The sequence below is a fragment of the Miniopterus natalensis genome, chromosome 1 (assembly GCF_054644295.1).
Source record: "Miniopterus natalensis isolate mMinNat1 chromosome 1, mMinNat1.hap1, whole genome shotgun sequence".
In the NCBI taxonomy this organism is placed as follows: Eukaryota; Metazoa; Chordata; class Mammalia; order Chiroptera; family Miniopteridae; genus Miniopterus; species Miniopterus natalensis.
This window is the reverse complement of record NC_142081.1, coordinates 90,552,690-90,568,167: the sequence shown is the minus strand read 5'-3', so window position 1 is coordinate 90,568,167 and position 15,478 is coordinate 90,552,690. Positions and strand designations below refer to the sequence as shown.

Below are 15,478 nucleotides of genomic sequence, written 5' to 3'. Positions count from 1 at the left end.
AAAGCATTTCAGGGATTCACACATAGGAGGATGAGGTGTAGTAGTGAGATTTATTGGAGCTGGAGCAAACACAAAGGACTGTACCCAGGTGCCCAGTGTCTCACTTGTCCTCACCATAAGCCCAGTAGGACCAGAGCCTAGAGATTGTGTGTCATTGTCGGGGTATTGGCTGGGCATCCAAAGCCTTCGTAGTTCAGTCCATGCCAAAACTTTGTCCAGCTGTCTCTGTCCCCATTCAGCTAGCTTAGTCTCTGTTTCTGGCTGTGGTCCAGCTGGTGCTGCGCTGCACCACCTAGGCTCACACTTGGGAGCCACGCTAGGAGCTGCACGGCTGCTATGGATAGAATGTGCACGAACAAACTGGCAAACACATGCTACCCAGATGGCCTTTGTTAAGCTTTGATTATGTTACCTCGGGCTTGGGAGAGAGCAGGCTTTCTTTGAAACTAACCAGTCTCTTTCCTAATCCATCCCGAGCTTGTGCTGGGTGTTCCCCCTATCTAATCTCTTTTCTAGATCTTTAGGGGTTTCATGCCTTTATTCCATCTGATCTGTTTTCCAGGCTAGAAACTTCCCCTTTGTGGTCACCATTTTGGCTTCCACTGTGCATGCCTCAAAGTTTTGCTGTGTCATCTGGTTTCTACTGTGCATGTGCTTACCTCCCCCTGTACCATCTTGGTTTCTACTGGGCAGGTAGCTAGTAAAGAGATTTTCCCTTACTGGTTCTTCTTCTTCTCAGTAATCTGCGGGGAACTAATCTGTGGGAATGGACCAGTTATTGGACCAGTTATTTCCTGGGGAGGTTTTTTCTGCCCACTTGGGGACTGCTCGGGGATTAAGTTCTTTCAGTGGAGGTTTCAGTGGTCCCCTAGGCAGCTGTGAATGTTAGTTTTCTAGTAAATCGGGCCCAATGGCCGATTTACCTCCCTAGTTTATTAGGCTTAATGTCTGATTCCATTTGCTCCCTTTCTTTATTAATAACTAGCTAGCTACCTACGCTAACATCTTCATTTCCAATCCTTATACCTTTGATTTCTTCTTCAGGTCTCTTCTGCTGGTTGAAGACCTCAGCGTAATGTTGAATACAAGTGATGGTAGTGAGTGTGCTTTGTTCATGAACCCTGGGGAAAGTGTCCTCTCACCATTAAAAACAAAGGTTTTTTTGGTGGATACCATTTATCAGATTAAAGGAGTTTCAAGAAAGCTTTTTTAAAAAATTTAAATATGGTTTTATTGTGTTTTCATGAAGTTGTAGTGGAAAAAGAATGGGCTTTGAAGTATTGTAGACTTTAGCTTGAATTTTGGCCTTACTCTCTGTGATCTTAATTTTTGTACCTGGAAACTAGAAAAGTAATACTACTTAAAGCTATTAAAATTATTGAAGTAAAATGAGATAATCTATGTACTATGTGCCCAGTACTATGCTTGTTATATGTGCACATTCAGTAACTATTCTGTATCCCTCACTACTGGTTGTTAATTTGAAGAGGGTCATAAAGTTATTTTCAAAGTTTATTATTGGATAGACTTGGTTGATACAAAACTGAAGATAGCAATTCATATTTCTAGTGTGAGGTATCTCTTGAGATTTAGTGGAGTTAGGTTTTTCAGTTCTCCTGGGAGTCTAGATTTTAGTTATAAATGTCTGTTCTGGAATAGTCTGCCAGTGAGTGGAAGTGAACTGATGATACACATTTTGTGGATTTGTATCCATATTTAGGTTAATAAGTAACAGAGGCTGAGTGATCACTGGCGTTTTGGGTCATGGAGTGAGCTGTGGAATGAGGTCTGCCCTAAATTAAGGTTAGCTATCATTTGTTTAACCCTAAATGTCAGGTACTACACTCAGACCTAAGTGTGTAGTGTTGAACAAGACAGAATTTTAGCATTTAGCAGGTGGTGATCAGAATGTAGTGATGATGACAGTAATGGAGTATATTTAATCCAGCTGTGTGTGGGTTTTATTTTGTTTGAGGTGGGGGGTGGAGAAAGGAAGAGAGAGAGAGCATGAGCGAGCGAGCGAGCAAGAAACATGAATGAATGGTGGTAAATGGAGAAAGCTTTCAGACTTGACCCCTGAATGTTGACTGAGTCAGTTTAGCTGCAGGGGGAGTGGCAAGGACATTTCCTGGCAGAGGGTATAGTATTTACACTGCCACGGCTGTGACATGATTTTGTGTTGGTAACTCTTAAGTCGACGTGCGGTTCTGGGCCATAATGGGCAAGGTGTGAAGAGGGGCTGGCTGGGGTGTGAGGCAGGGCTGGACCCTGGAAGGCCTTTCCATGTTGGGCACATTGAGGAGTGTTTAGATTTAGAGTTTTAGATCTCATGGCAGTTGCATTATCCCCGTTATTAGAAGCTGTTCATAACTCTTTACTTTTGGTACCCTAAAGGCTTTTATGACTTGTAACCTCTATCCTAGTTCATCATAGTTTTCAAATGTATTTGGTGCTGGGGTACAACCCAGTTTACTCCTGAAGTCCTGGTATATATTGAAGTATGCCTGACAATAGTTCACTTTAATAAATACTGTATTTTGGAAAAAGAGTCTCATATATGGACATTCTACTCTCCTTCACTTAAATGTTTTTTATTTTTTCATTATTAAAAAAGTGCTCTGAAAACTTATATAACACAAATTGAATGTTCTATTTATTTTTACCTCTGAACACTGAAATATGTTATTCCAGAGTGGCCAGTTCTTTGTAATAAAGCTATAAGTTTAATTTCAAACTGACATCTGGTGCCAATTTTATGTTCCAGTATTTTATTTATATTAAAATTCCAAATTTCCTATATTTGTAATGTCTTTTTCATAATTGTATCTTAGCGTTTTTCTTTTCAATAGGCATTATTTATAAATCTCTCCTTCGTTCTGCAGGGACTTCTGAGATGCCTTCTTGCTCTTTAGAATGTATTAGAATTTCTTTTTTTCAGTGCTTTAGTAAATTTTATGAATATGTACTTGATCACATTCTGGAATTCTTAACTAATGATTTCTTTTTGACTCTTGGAAGCACTTTTCTAAGTTCATTTTTTGTCTTAAATATATTTTTATTGATTTTACAGAGAGAGGAAGGGAGAGGGAGAGAGAGAAACATCGATGAGAGAGAAATGTTGCTTGGTTGCCTCCTGCATGTCCCCTACTGAGAGATCGAGCCCGTAACCTGGACATGTGCCCTGACTGGGAACTGAACCCATGACCTCTTGGTGCATGGGACATCGCTCAACCAACTGAGCCACATCAGCTGGGCTGTAAGTTCATTTTTAAAGTAGATGAATGCCTTTGAAGTTTCTAAAAATGATTTCAGAGTTTGTGGGTTATAGTTTGATAGGATCTTATAGAGATGGGTGTGGGGTCTGCAAGAAAGTCACTAAGTTAGGATCATAACTTAACAAATATTAATTGACACACAAGGGCAAAAATTGGATTCATGTTTTCTTTCAAGAACAATTATTTAAGACTAATTGCTGACTGAAAACATAGTCAGTTTCATGCTCATGGAGACAATGATTGCCCAACTTGGCTCACTAGACAGACTATAAAGGCACAGGGCAAGTCATGAAAGACAATACTATTCCTGGTCTCCATGCCAGCAGGCTTTGTTTTCTCCTCTCCACTTGTGTACTCCAATACACCCAACTTCATCTTCCCCACATATAGAAAATTAGAATATTGATTAGAATTATTGTTTCTCAGAAGCAGTGTTTTGCCCTGGCTGGGTAGTTCAGTTGGTTAGAGCATTGTCCAATATGCTGAGGTTGTGTGTTTGATCCCTGGTCAGGGCACATATAAGAATCAACCAATGAATGCATAAATAAGTGGAACAACAAATTTATTTCTCTCTCCCCCTCGTCCCTTCCTCCCCTTCCCCTCTCCCCCTTCCTCTCTCTGTCTAAAAATCAACCAATCAATAAAAATAATCTTAAAAAGAAAGAAGCAATGTTTTAAATCATAGGAAAGTCAAAATCATTTTCCTAAACAGGTTGTTTGTCCTAAAACTTGGGGATAATTGAAAGCAAAAAATTAATATGTAAATATTTAACATATACTACATTATATAATATATAACATGGTATTGTTGTATATTATATACATATAAGCAAAACCAAAAAATTATTGAGAAATTGAAAACACAATGGAGTACATACAGTTATGCCTCTGAGGAATATTGGTCTCTCTCAGCCCCTTGTGCTGCCTTTGTTTTGCTATCCCTCCAAAGTCAGCCTTGCTGAGAACACCCGGTCCTTCCAGCTGCTCTTATTCTCATATAATCTTGAATGCCTGTCAGCCACTAACTTATTCCTTGCTCTACTTTAACACGCTAGGACTCTTTCCTTGGCCATTCCGTTAAGAACCTAGAAGCTTCTGGGGTCTTTGGCTCTGGGGGTGTAAAATTTACCCTTTCTATACTTAAACTGTGCAAGTGGGAGCAATTAATTATTTATGCCCCTAAAGCTAGCTAAAGCCCTACATTTTTTAGCAGTCTTTTTCTAGATTTATGTAAGATTGAGATATTAAAAATTGTTATTGCAAGCCTATGCTCTTTGAGATCTCTGCATTAGGAATACACAAGCCCTTACCTTCTCCTTTCCGTTGTCTCCTTTCCAAATCAAGAATTGGGTTAGGCAACTGTAGTGTGTATTGGCATTTTCTCCAGGCTTTGAAAAATTTTTGTACAGTAGTCCCCCATAATCATGGTTTTAGTTTGCACAGTTTCAGTTACCCATGATCAACTGCAATCTAAAAGGATTAAGTGGAAAATTCCAGAAATAAACAGTTCATGACTTTTAAATTGCACATTAATCTGAGTAGTGTGATGAAATCTTGCACCATCCTTCTCTGTCCCACCTGGGAAGTGAATCATCCCTTTGTCCATTGTGTCAATGCTTTTGACACCCTCTGCCTATTAGTCACTTACTAGCAGTCTTGGTTATCTGGTTCACTTTGTGGTATTGTATTGCTTGTGTTTAAGTAACTCTTACTTTACTTAAAAACACCCTCAAAGAACAAGAATAATGATGCTGGCAATTAAGATATGCCAAAGAAAAGCCATAAAAGTGCTTCCTTTAAGTGAAGAGGTACATAGTATAGGTAAAATCATAGTATATAGAGAGTTCAGTACTATCCCCAGTTTCAGGCATCCACTGGGGGTCTTGGTATGTATCCCCTGCAGATAAGGGAGAACTACTATATATTTAATAGAAAGAAAATTCCATATATAGTTATGTTCAACTAAGCAAGCATATTTTCCAAAAAAAGTGATAAAAATTAGGGTTGGATGAATATTGCTTGCAAACTTGATTGCTCCCAAGGTATTCTGCACAGACATGCCAAATATCACCTGATCCATTGTGACTCTGTAGTATTTAACTTGTATTAGAGCTCAGGAGCAAAAGCAATAATTGGAACAAAATTTCATTCTTAAATGATAATGTGGTATCCACCTCCATTATTTTTCATGGGAAGCATTGGTATGCACCATAAGGGTAAAACAAAGTTTTAAAAAAAAAAATTATCTTTATTGTTGAAAATATTACAGATGTCTTATTCTCCTCCCCCCCCTCCCCCCATTGATCCCCTCTACCGCTCCCTCCAGGCCTTCACCACGCTATTGTCTGCGTCCATGGGTTATGCATATATGCATATAAGTTATCAGGTTAATCTCTCTCCGCCGGCCCAACCAGCATGGCTTCATCAGTCTGTTCCATGCTTCTGTCTCTGGATCTATTTTGTTCATCAGTTTATTTTGTTGACTAGATTTCACATATGAGTAAGATCATGTGATACTTGTCTTTCTCTGACTGGCTTATTTTGCTTAGCATAATACTCCCGGATCCCACCATGCTGTTTCAAAGGATGAGAGATCCTTCCTTTTCACAGCTGCATAGTATTCCATGATATAAATGTCTGAGAAGATGCCTGATATGATTTTAATCTTCTTGAACTTGTAGAGACTTGTTTTTTGCCCTAACATGTGGTCTGTATTTGAGAATGTCCCATGTGCACTTGAGGAGAATGTATATTTTGTAGCTTTGGGGTGAAATATTCTGTATATTTCAATTAAATCCATCTGATCTAGCGTGTTATTTAGAGTCACTGTTCCCTTGTTGATTTTTTTGTCTGGACGATCTATCCAGTAAAATCAGTGGGGTGTTAAAGTCCCCTACTATGACTTTGTTGCTGTCTATCTTTCCTTTAAAGTCCTCCAGAAGTTTTTTTTCCTTCCCCAGCCTGTGTGAGTCTTTTATTCTGAGGTGGGTCTCTTGTAGACAGCATATGTTTAGGTGTTGTTTTCTTATACATTTGGCTACCTTATATCCTTTGATTGGAGCATTTAATCCATTTATATTTAAGGTTATTATTGACAGGTACTTAACTATTGCTATTTTAATTCTTTATGCCTATGTTTCTCTATTTCAATTTCTTATTACAGCAGTCCCTTTAACATTTACTGCAATGCTAGTTTGGTGGTGATAAACTCCTTTTGCCTTTTTTTTTTTTTTTTGTCTGGAAAGCTCTTTATTTCACGATCTATTTTAAATGATAGCCTTGCTGGATAGAGTAGCCTTGGTTTCAGATCCTTGCTTTTCATTACCTTGAATACTTCATGCCATTCCCTTCTGGCCTTTAGAATTTCTGATGAGCAATCAACTGACAACCTTATGGGAGCTCTTTTGTAGGTAACAGATTGCTTTTCTCTTGCTGCCTTTAATATTCTCTCTTTGTCTTGAGTTTTTGGCATTTTAATTATGATGTGTCTGGGTGTGGGCCTCTTTGGGTTCTTGTTACTTGAGACTCTCTGTGCCTCCTGAACTTTTGGGGCTTTTTCTTTGAGCGGGTTAGGGAAGTTTTCTGCCATTATTTCTTCAAACAGGTTCTCTAACCCTTGCTCACTTTCTAGATCTTCTGGTACTCCTGTGATGTGACTATATTGTTTCATGATGTCCCACAGTTCCCTTAAACTGTCCTCCTGTTTTTTATTTTTTTTATTATTATTTTTTTTGTTTTTTCTGCTCTGCTTCTCTGATTGAATTACTTTTTTTCTACCCTGTCTTCTAATTTGGTCATCCAATCCTCAGCTTCCCCTAATCTGCTGTTTATTCCTTCCAATGTTTTTTTAATTTTTTTAATTTCTACTGTGTCATTCTTAATTTCCTTCAGTTTCCGTTTCTTTTCTCATAACATCCTTATGATCAGTATTCTGAACTCATCTGATAGATTTCTTATCTCCATTTCATTTAGGTCTTCTTCTGGAGAATTCTTTTGTTCTTTCGTTTGGGACTTTTTTGTCTCCCCATTTTGGCTGCCTGTTTGGATTTGTTTCCATGTATTAGTTAGATTTGCTAGGACTCCCAGTCTTTTGGATTGTCTCTGGTGCAGGCGAATGTCAGATGCTCTTTGTGACTGGCCTTGAGTACCCTGTTTGAAATTTTGTGCACTCCACAGCTTGTGGTTCCTTCTGTTGGGGCTGGGTTTGTTTGGACAGGACCAAGATGTGCACCAAGGTCTGCTTTCCCAAGCCCTTGGTCCCAAAGCAAAGACTCAAAGCACCCAGAGGCTGATTGTTATTCAGTCTTTTAATGAGCTTCATGCTCTAGAAACTCCACAGGGTGGGGCAATTGCTTACCCCCATCTGCTTGGAAGGTAAATGTCCACATACGATGTCCTCGGGGAATGAGCCAGCAAAGGAATCCAGATGGCTGCCCTGTGAGCTCTGTTCCCGTAGCTAGCATCCCTGAATTCTCCTCACACAGCTCTAGTCCACTCTGCCCTCCCTTTGCTGGAGCCCAACATGAGTGGCTGCACATGAAACTCTGTGCATTGGCCCTTTAATAGGGTGCCTGCATTTTCAGCTGTCTCTTCCTGACAGACGGAAACCCTGCTGCTTTTCCCAGCCCGATGTTTTGTGGGTACCTTTCTTAGTTCTGGTCACCTGGGCTGGGAAGCCTAGCCTGAGGTTTAGACCCCAAAGTTCTCACAGCTGAGATATCCCTCTCGACCTTCAGCTGCTGCCTGTGGGAGCCGAGCCCATACAGCCCTCTCCTGTCTCTGCACTTCCTAGCAGTCTCTATGGGGTCTCCGCTTTAGGCCCCTGGTTATGAGGGTGCTCTGCAGCTCGTCTTCAGTTGCAATTGATTATTCAGGATGGTTTTTCTCTATTTTAGTTGTAATTCCAGTTTGATCCTGGGTCAGTGTCAGTGTAGCTTCCACTCAGTTTGCTGCCATCTTGGAATCTCCAGGGTAAAAAAAATTTTTATCCTCATTGTATGATATTTGAAAATACTAGGTAAAAGAAAACCAAGGTCATTGTAATGCATAAACTGAGACAGAATATTTTCTAACCTAAATAATGAGGTTTTTTATTTGGAATAACTAAATGAAAAATAAAATTTCACTTTGTATCAGTTTCAGTGGAAAAACTTAATGTATTGCACTATAACATACATAAACTTTATTTTTGTCCTAGAAAGTTTAGTTATCGTATCAAAGCTCTTCTTTCTTCAAGTTGTTTAGATGGATCAGACTGAAAAGCATCCTTATAATTTCGTTTGACATTCCATTTGGGTACATCTATGGATAAATAAGAAAATGTAGTGAAATCAACTGGAAATTTAGCCAAATTGGAGACATTGTACCTTGTAAGGTTTTTTGAGACATGTAGTCATATTTTGTAGTACTTTGTAGCCAAAGTTTTAGTTGCAAGCAAAAGCCCTTTATTCTTGGTTTCCTAAGGATTTCTTTAAACTCTGATGAATGAACATTCAGTAAATACTTCACAGCAATGCAGTATACATTTCTATTGCATATTTAGTATTTTCAATTTATTAATCTTTGCCTTGCTGAGAGAAAATTCATATCCTCTCCCTCATTCCACAAGAATGACTTTTAAAAACTTAATCAGAGGCTGATTTCACTTCTTTAAAGCTAGAACAGAACAACGAAGACAGAATTTTACAAACTATGTTCTGAGCCTTACATCCCAATATTCTTTGGGTATATTTTGATTTTTAACCCTTAGGAAGATCTCAGATATTCCCGAATTGTGAACTCCAACCTCAAGTTTAGTATTTTTGATAAGCAAATCAATAATAGTAATGATAATCATTCTTTACTCTGTGTCTACTATTTGCTTGGCTCTGTTCTACATATTTTAAACTTTGTTTGCTGTTTTTTTCATGAGGCAAGTGATCCCATGGTGCTATTATGAAGCAGCTGAAGCCTAGAGAATCACTTTGCCAATATGCCCTACATGAGAAGCACCAATACTGGGATAAAAGCCTAGATCTGACTTCTTTTAAAGCCCGTTGTGCTTTCACTGTTTCCATCTACCTTCGGAAAAGACTTGATGGGTAGGGTAACTACCTTTATAACTCCTGGGGTGACTAACTCCCTATTTTTGAATTTTTCTGGTCTCTGGCAAAGCCAGGTGAGAAGAGAGTTGAAGAGTTTTATATAAGAGGTACAGTGATATGTATATTTGTGTAAATAAGTGGGTCACAAAGTTAAGAAAAAAATCCTGCCAGAAGCCCATTTAGCTGCTTTTTAAAAAAAATATATCTTTATTGACTTCAGAGAGAGGAAAGGAGAGGGAGAGAGAGAGAGAAAGAAACATTAATGGTGAGAGAGTCATTGATCGGCTGCCTCCTGCACGCCTCCAGCTGGAGATCAAGCCCCATGTGCCCTGACCCGGAATCTAACCCTGATCGCCTGGATCCTAGGTTGATGCTCAACCGCTGAGCCACGCCTGGCCGGGCTAGCTTACTTCTTTATAACAGAAATGACTATACAATTTAATTTAGGCTCTCTAGTAGTAGTTGTAAATATGAGATTCAGTGTAATAGTTTTTAAATGTAATAAATGTTTAAATGTAATTAAGTGCAAATTATGGGTCATTTCAAAGACACTGTTTTTACAAATTGATTTACACACATATTAGGTCCTTCAAATAGCATGCTTTGATTGAACAGGAAGTCTTTGTTAACAGATCACATCCCACGTGCTCTTTGTTGTCCTTAAGGCATTTGATTGTCTGTTAAAGTAACTAATAAACCTTTCCTCTGCTCTCTGTGAGGTCGAATAGGAAGCTGTAGTCTGACTGCTTGGGAAGAGGCATAAGTCATAATTGTAAGCTATAATAAATGTAAATCCATAAAAAATGGTTTAGCTTCAAACAGCTGAGGAGCAATAGCTTGTAAAACTGTGCCAGTATTCCTTTCTAGAGCCTGGATCATAGAATTACTCATCTCTTTTAGCTGAGATTTCAAAGGCTTCTTTCTCAAGATTTCTTGTCTCTTGGCTTCTAGCAAGAAAACAGTATCAAGTCTTAAATGACAGAAATGAATTACTAAATAAGTTAAACTTTTTCAAGTTTCTACTAAGTTTAAGTAATAATGCGTATACAAATGATAGCTCAGGCTTTTACTGTGTCAGTGGTACTGGACTAACATTCTAAATTTGAAATGGCAGGCTCTCTGTTCCTGTCTGGGTAATTGCTGATAAAACATTAATCACTCAAGGTTCTATTCAAGTCTGTTGATGGAAATTTTGAAATGTAATTTAGCTTAAGGAATTGAATTACTGTTTTCTAATAGCTCCGAGGTATTCAGTGATTTATAGGTTCCCTTGCTGGAAAGTGTGTTGTATGCACGTGTGTGTTTCTCCGTGTGTGCGTGCCCTAGTTAATCTGAATAGGTGACTACAAATGATACACATTCTGTATCATAAAAATGGATGTTAACTCTGTGACTACTGAATATTTGATTGGTTTATTTTGTCTGTCATTCTTGCATTTATTGTTTTTTATACTCAGTACAAAGTAGTGCTCAATTAAGAACTGTGTTATATTTTCAAAAACTTTAAATATATGCGTGTATATATGAAGACACACACACACACAATTTTCAAGCAAGATCAGAATTTATTGTAATTTGATCACTTACAATGTGAACCTCTGTCATGCAGTTTTCCCATCTATTATTTCCCTCCTTTATAGCTCTTTTATTATCTTCCAACCACTACTCTTTACTCCGTAGCATTTTTGCCTCAAACCCACATTAATAACATATTTATGTCTTTCTCACTGCCCATTTCTTTTATTATTTTAAAAATTCTCACCCAAGGGTGTGTTTTTATTGATTTTTGGAGAGAGAGAAAGAAACATGGATGTGAGAGAGTCACATCGATCGGTTGCCTCCTGTACATGCCTTGACCAAGGAGCAAACTCACAACCTCAGTATGTGCCCTGCCGAGGAATCGAACCTGTAACCTTTTGTGCACGGGACAATGCTCCAACCACCTGAGCCACCGGCCAAGGCACTGCCCATTTCTTTTCTTTTTTTTAAAATTTTCACCGAAGGATATTTTTTTCATTGCTTTTCAGAGAGATTGGAAGGGAGAGAGACAAAAAAAGGGAGGGAGAGAGCGGGGGTGGGGGGGGAGAAGAAACACTGATGTGAGAGAGACACATCAATGGGTTGCTTCCTGCACGTGCTCTGGGGCCAGGGATCGAGTCTGTAACCAAGATACATACCCTTTGCTGGAATCGAACCTGGCACCCTTCAGTCTGCTGGCCAACACTCTGACCACTGAGCCAAACTGGCTGGGGCCCATTTCTTTTAAACTGTTAAAACAGGATGCTACTTCCATTTGTTTTTCATTTTGCTCACTTTTACATATATAGAATCTGAGTAGTTTTTGGCCCAGAAGTGGGTATTTAGTAACAATTTACTGAATGAAAATGGAAGAGGAGGAAGCAAGAAGCAGGGTCTCCAGATCTTAGGAAACTATAATTCTGTTGACTCTGCCTCTTTGGTGTCACTTTGAACTAGTTGTTTCATCTCTTGAGACTTTATTTTTTTAATATGTATTATTATACCTATGTCATTGAATTGAGGGAGTTAAGTGAGATTATATAAGTGAAATTCCTTATGTGTTGCCTAGAACATAGTGGATTTCATAGTAGGCTTATTTCTTTGAAGGTTCTGTAGTAGGTGCTATGGGAGCATTCCCATAGCGTGCTAATAAAATGGAGTGCATCCTAATGTTACATTCTAGTAGACGGATATGTCAGTTACATCGTCTGTATCATAACCTGTGTCCTTGTGTTAGTTGTCACCCAGTGAGGTAAAAGTAATGTCCCAGGTGATTCAGAGTAGGGAGGTTTCACCTTCTGTTGTCATGGAATTTGTTACATCAATTCTATTATAGGCAAGTAATATAATAGTGGCAAGTTTTGAGGCTTATGAACAAATAGGGAACATGCAATGCTTTATTGAGAATAGTGCATTATGAATCTGAAACATAAGTTGGGCCTATATTGTAATGTCCTTGAATTAAGGATTAACAGTTTCCTCTTAACTTGGTGGATAGATTGGAGTTCCTAAAAGTTGGGTCTGTGTTGGGTCTACAGTTTAGGGAGAGAGAGTTTGGAGCCTGGGAGTGAAGAAGGTTAGAGTGACGTTGCTTCCTGAAGTGTATAGTAAATCTTGGGCTGTGTGTGTCTGGTTATTGCTAGTCTTCCCTTTGGCACAGTGACACCATCCATGGCTTCTCTGGGGGCTTCACCATCCATTGCATCTTTCTTAGGCCTGCTGTAGTGTAGAGTACAGTATCTTATAATTGTGACTATATTGTCTTGTCCCTGAAGCAGATATATTCAGGCTATATAGCCTTGGTAACACTGAGTTCCGAAACCCACAGTCCTGGCCTAAGCTCTCAAAGCTTCTCTTACACCAACACTAAGCACCTTAACCACCTACGCTTTAGCCACATGGTCTTCCTTTTTGCTCCTTGAGATCACCATGTTCATTTCTACACTAGGGCCTTGCACTTGTTTGTCTTCTGCTGGGAATGCTTTCCCCCCATTTTAGAGTGACAGGCTCCTCCTTGTTTCAGGGCTTGTCTTCAGCCATGACACTCAGAGACATCATTCCTGATCAGCACATTCATCTCCATCACATCCTCCTGTTTTAATTCTTACTTTACTGTCTATTACTACTTTCACAGTGTCACATACATGCATGAGAGTAGTCTTTGGCTCTCTGCTGTATCCCCTGTGTGTAGAATAGTGTTTGACATGTATAGGCACTCAAATATTGGTTGGATGAGAGAATGAAGACATTTAAGCCTCATTTCCTATGTCTCTTTTCCTGTCTTCACTCCATTTATTGTTAATGTAAAACCAGAAAGGCCACATTAATTACAAACACTATTGGATGCTTGGTAATGAAGAACCATTGGGCACACATAAAGATAAAGTAAAATTTATTCTTTGGAAGAAGGTCCAGGCTCAGAAGTGTCTATCTGTCCTGGAGATGGATGAAAGAAGTACAGTATAGCAGGAAAGGGGTAGCAGGGGCCTGGAGACAAGTTCATCCTCATGACTGGGGCTATGGGGGCCTCTGGATCAGGACAGAAGAATGGTATGCGGGACTAATTTTCTCCTGCTCCTGTTCCAGGTGTCGATTATGTCTGCGGTGGCAGAGGGAGGAAAGGTGGGAAATTTAAGAAATGGCCAGAGGAATGACAGAAGTTTTTTAGGCATCTGGGTACTTTGCCTGAAGTGTCTTCTCCCCACTTAGCTGCTCCTAGACACAGCATTTATGAGGTTCACTCTTTTTTTTTTTTTTTAAATTTTATTATTGTTTAAAATATTACAGATGTCCCTTTTTCTCCCCAATGACCCGTTCCACCCCATTCCTTTCCCCTCCCCAGTCCCTCTCCCCACCATTGTCCATGTACTTGGGTTGTATATATATGCACATAAATTCTTTGGTTACTCTCTCCCCCTCCACCCACCCGCCCTCCTCCATCCCTCTGACATTCATCAGTCTCATCTATGCTCCCATGTCATTGAATCTATTCTGTTCATCAGTTCTTTAGATTCCACGTATAAGCGAGATCATGTGATATTTGTCTTTCTCTGCCTGGCTTATTTCACTTAGCATAATATTCTCTAGGTCCATCCATACTGTCCCAAAGGGTACGAGATTCTTCTTCTTTACAGCTGTGTAGTATTCCATGGTGTAAATGTCCCACAGCTTTTTTATCCACTCATCTACTGATGGGCACTTGGGCTGTTTCCAGATCTTAGCTATTGTAAACTGTGCTTCTATGAACATCGGGGTACATATATTCTTTCTGATGAATGTTTCAGGATTCTTAGGATACATTCCAAGGAGTGGAATCACTGGGTCAAACGGCAGCTCCATTTCTAATTTTTTGAGGAACCTCCATACTGTTTTCCATAGTGGCTGCACCAGTCTGCATTCCCACCAGCAGTGTACTAGGGTTCCCCTGTCTCCACACCCTCTCCAGCACATGTTGTTTGTTGATTTGTTGATGGCAGCCATTCTGACAGGTGTGAAGTGATAAATGAGGTTCGCTCTTGTACGGTTTAAGAGTCAGTTCCTGTTGGGGAAGCCTCAAGGGCCACATTTAGACTTGTGGACATTCCCATCTATAGTTTTTGCTTTTAGGACTGATTCTTTTTACAGACCTGGAAGGATGTCTAAGATTGAACCTTGTTGGACAGGGATCCCTAACTGACAGTGAGAAGAGACTTGTGGTGTTCATCACAACCTCTCCTTTGTCTAACAGAAAAATTAAAGCTTGTGTTTCCCTTGTTCTTGTTTGGCTGAGTTTCCAATTATCACACCTCCTACCCCCAAATTTAAAAATTATAAGTAACAGAATTGTTACTATGGGTTATTCACTATGACAATTTTCAAATAAATGTGTCTTTTCTTTTTTTTTAATACATCTTTATTGATTTCAGAGGGAGGAAAGGAGAGGGAGAGAGAGAGATAGAAACATCAATGATGAGAGAGTCATTGATCGGCTGCAGCCCACAACCCGGACATGTGCCCTGACTGGCAATCGAACCCTGATCACCTGGATCATAGGCCGACGCTCAGCCGCTGAGCCACTCCCGGCAGGGAGAAACCCACAGATCTTTACTCTCCAAGCACAGAGCTCTTTCCTTGCTATACCAGAAAACCTTTGTATTGGAGCACTGTGAGACAATATCAGTAGTTCATTCTTCATTTTGGGAAGTTGTAAGGGATATTATGTCTACATGGACAAAGAAGAGGATAAGATTGCAGTCTCTGATGCAATAATGATGGGTTGCCTGTTTGACTTAAAGAGTCTCACGTCAACAAATGCATGTCTGTTTTGGACCAAGAAAAATAATGGTCTGAAAAATCAGTATGGCATGCTAGGCCTGTTTGTGTCTTCAAATTTATGTGTCAGGCATAGGTTTTATAACCTGAGTGATGCTAAGAATTTGTGATATTGTATGATTTATATACACCAAAGGCTCTAATAAATAAAATATCTAGAAATGGTAGCATTAGTGATATGAATTAAATAGGTAGAGATGAAAGAATTAAAATTAGTTTCTAATTCACATTGATTTTTTAAAATATCAGTTTTATAGAAACTTGTGGAGAATTAAAGTGAGAAAATTGCAA

At 39.2% G+C, this 15,478-nt stretch overlaps 1 protein-coding gene and 1 pseudogene across 16 annotated transcripts in view; one reads left to right on the top strand and one right to left on the bottom strand.

Moving 5' to 3' along the window:
• Positions 1-15,478, top strand: part of PARD3 (par-3 family cell polarity regulator) — a 720,826-nt gene that overhangs the window by 183,980 nt on the left and 521,368 nt on the right. The gene's annotated exons all lie outside the window — the stretch shown is intronic.
• Positions 1-15,478, bottom strand: part of LOC148094260 (ubiquitin-conjugating enzyme E2 L3 pseudogene) — a 76,801-nt pseudogene that overhangs the window by 14,244 nt on the left and 47,079 nt on the right.